General features: G+C 52.1%; 1 protein-coding gene across 4 annotated transcripts in view; it reads left to right on the plus strand.

The window, feature by feature from the left end:
• Window positions 1-3,363: 3,363 nt before the first annotated feature.
• The window catches only part of FERMT2 (fermitin family member 2), a 49,660-nt gene continuing 49,440 nt past the window's right edge, over window positions 3,364-3,583 (plus strand). For all 4 annotated transcript variants that reach the window (XM_017738874.1, XM_017738875.1, XM_017738876.1 and 1 more), the window contains exon 1: window positions 3,364-3,382. The gene's annotated coding sequence lies outside the window, so the exon portion shown is untranslated. The remainder of the gene's footprint in view (window positions 3,383-3,583) is intronic.

Genomic DNA, 3,583 nt, shown 5'->3' on the forward strand with positions numbered 1-3,583 from the left:
AGAGGAATTAAGGTCAGCAGAAAACCAATGCCTGACATTGCCAGAGAACAAGCCGAGTGGTGTGTTACAAAGAGCTGATTGCAGAAGAGAAAACCTCCCAGCCTGAGGCTTTGAGAGCTTAATTGACCCAAATTCCTGGAAAGAAGGTGAAGAGGGGACAGAGAAGAGCCCTGCAGGGGGGTTTGTCCTGCAGCACAAGCCTGGCAGGCTCCTGTGCACCGTGGCTGATTTCAGGAACTAGAGGCAAGAAAATGAGATGGGAATTTGTAGCTGTAGGGCCTTGAAACATCAGCTTGATTTGCCAAGGAGGAGGTACCTCAATCCAGCTTTGTGTCTCTTATCTCTTGCAGCCTGGGATTTATTCCAGATGCTGCCAGGAGAAGCTGTGGATGCCCTGGAAGTGTTCCAGGCCAGGATGGACGGGACTTGGAGCAAGCATCATGGAAGGTGTCCCCACCTATGGCAGGGGGGGAAGGAGATGATTTTTAAGGTCCCTTCCAACCCAAACCATTCCAGGATTCTATTCTATGATTTTGTAACCTTTGGGCATGAAGGACCAGGCTGGATGGTTGTGACAGTGCTGAATCTTGGCCCCTGGCTTCATCCCATGTGGCCTTGGCCATCAGAGGAGGGGATATGGAGTGACAGGACAAGGCAGAATGGCTTCACATGCACAGAGGGCAGGGGTAGATGGGATATTGGGAAGGAATTCTTCCCTGTGAGGGTGGGGAGGCCCTGGCACAGGGTGCCCAGAGAAGCTGTGGCTGCCCCTGGATCCCTGGAAATGTCCAAGGGCCAGGATGGACAGGGCTCAGAGCGACCAAATCACAACCACAACCTAGAAAGACTAAACCTCCTCATCTCCAGTGCCTCTTCAAGATCCTCATCACAAGTATCCTTCACCCTTTTCCAAGGATACTGGATTAACTCCATGCATGAGCAAAGTGGTGGCACATTTGTAGGACACGTAGCTGTGAAAGCGTCACTGCTCTGCATTTACATCCAGAAAAATAAAAGAGCCACATCATGAGGATGTTTCTGAAATGACAAAATCAGGGAAGAGGGAATGTGGCCAGGAATAAACAAGGAAGCAGAGTTACCCAGCACGTTTCCTTTGCCAGGAGCGTGACCTTGTCTCTGCTGGGAAATGGTCATTTGTGAAAAGGGAGACTTGGCTGCGTCCAAAAGATGCTTGGAAGTGGAAGGGGATGAAGAGGCAGGAGATTGGAATGAGATGGTCTTTGAGGTCTCTTCCAACCCAAACTATTCCATGAGTCCATGATTTTGTGAAGTAAAGAGCTTGCAAGCCCTGTGTGAAGAGTGGTACCAGTGGCAGTGGTTTGGAAGGGAGAATATGGGCTCGGAAGTGTTGGAGACACAAAAAGTGGAGGGAATAACAAGCATCTGCATTTCTCCCTTTTGGTTGTTTTTTTTTTTTTCCCCTGAAACTTCATCCTTGTTAAGGAAGAAGCTGCAGACAGGGAATATCAAGACCCAGGTGAAGCAGAGAGGTGACAGGAGCCTGCTCACCACCAAGTTGGAGCATGTTGTGCTCGGAGCATTCAAGGAAACAGAGCCTTTGTTTACACAGAGATCTGGGGAATTTCTCTGCCTCTGCATACGGAGACAGGCCGGGAGCTCAGTCCTGTCACTTTCCCAGCTCCGGTCACCCAGCGAAGGCACCCACATGCACAGGGCAGAGTTCCATGGCTGGTCACCCTGGGAAGAGCCAGTCTGACCGGCTTTGCCGGCGCAGCCATGCAGGAACACTGGCAGGAACACCAGCTGCTCTCAACAACTGCCCGTAACATTTTAAAAACCGAAATAGAGGTCATGAGCTAAAAAAAAAAAAAAAAGGGACAACACAAATTGGGGACAGGGATACTGTCACTCAGCTACACCACTGGTTTCCCAAGGATGCCCACTGAGCCATTTCTCTGGAAAAGTATCCTGATTTCCACGAAGAAGGGGCAGGCTGCTTGGGAGCTGCGCCGCGGGCAGGTCTGGTAGGTATCATCCCAGTCCCGATGGAAGCGGCCGTGCGTTTCGACACCTTATTTGGCTATTGCTGCTCGTAGGGAGCGAGGACTTGTTGCAAACAGTGGGAAGAGCCCTGGGGATGCTTGGCTGGCTCTGACGCAAGAGCTGCTGCGCCGGTGCATTTTTGACCTTGCTTCGCCTCTCGGCCGAGCACTGCAACTCAGGGAGCCTCTCCCTCCGCATAGGAAAGGAGCCCCCGGGATGGACAGGGCAGGGAGAGGGACTTCCTCGGGGAAAGAGAAACTCTGCGAGTGGGTTTAGGAGCAGAAGGAGCCGGCAGCTTTTCCTCAGCGTGCAGCCAGCTGTAGTAAAAGGTTACCAGCTCCGCGGGGCCGTATCCAATTGCATCAGCTGGAAACCTCGTCCAACACGCCGGGCCCAGAGTAACCCTTTCTATTTATTGCCCTATTGTTCGAGGCTGGAGGAACACGGAGATACCATCTGGGAAAGCTTTGTTGTTACAGACCGGCTTTCGCCTGCGCTCCAGAGTCACCCTCTAAATAACGCTCTGGCTTCCACATTCGGGGGGATGGAAAGGGGGTTGCTCTGACCAGGGATTGAGGCCCCAAGAGAGTTTGAGGGGGGAGGTCACCTGCTGCAGCATCAACCAATTTCCCTCTGGCAGCATCAGCCACGTTAGCAAAAACCCTTGGATAAAACCTGGCTAAGTCTGCCCAGAGTGACCTCAGGAAAGGTTTTATTAGTATTAAAGGTATATTAGGTATTAAAAGAGAGGAACAGCCTTTATAAATATCTGTTATAATACAGCAAAGTCAAAAGTGGGAAATTTTTACCATCCTGTTAAGGGGGTTTTGTTGCCTCTGTGGTGCCAAAGCAGCCTGGTCTAGTGGAAGTTGTCTCTGGCCATGGCAGGGGGCTGGAACTGGATGGTCTTTAAGGTCCCTTCCCACCCAAACCATGCCATGATTCCATGGTCCTAAAGCTCCCACCACCATTCACGGGGAATGTGGGAATGGTGCTCATGGAGACAGCGCTGGGCTGGCAGAGCCATCCCCTAGACTGCCAGGGCGGGCACAGCTTTGCTGGGATGTGACTTCCCATCACCTGGCACAGGGCAAGATAGATCCACAGCGCTGGACCTCACACCACAGCCCCTTCCGCGTGCTGGATTTTCAGGAAGCGCGGCTGCTTGGCGGGATGTGTGTATCACTGGGTGGAGGAGCTACAGGAAGCGGATAATATTTTTTTTTCCTCCATTTGTGCCGGTTCAGACCCTTTTATTTAAAGACAGTTCCCATTTCCCATATTCACACAGACTATGCGGATGGAGGGAACCAGCCCATCTCCCAGCCTCAACGGAGGTACAGACTACTATGCCAAGGTAGGGTTTTGCCGAACGGGAAGGGTTTTTCCTATGAATTTGGGGCCAGTGTTAAAAAACACCCCGAAGGGTGCAGAGTGGGCACGGCTGCCACGGAGCCCATGTGTGTTTGGGACGCCGAGTTTTGGCCAGCTCTAATGGATGCTCTCTGGGCTGGCTCCCGAATTTCCCACTCTGGATGCCCGGGGACCATTAGCCATG

The sequence above is a fragment of the Corvus brachyrhynchos genome, unplaced genomic scaffold (assembly GCF_000691975.1).
Source record: "Corvus brachyrhynchos isolate BGI_N302 unplaced genomic scaffold, ASM69197v1 scaffold245, whole genome shotgun sequence".
Classification (NCBI taxonomy): domain Eukaryota; kingdom Metazoa; phylum Chordata; class Aves; order Passeriformes; family Corvidae; genus Corvus; species Corvus brachyrhynchos.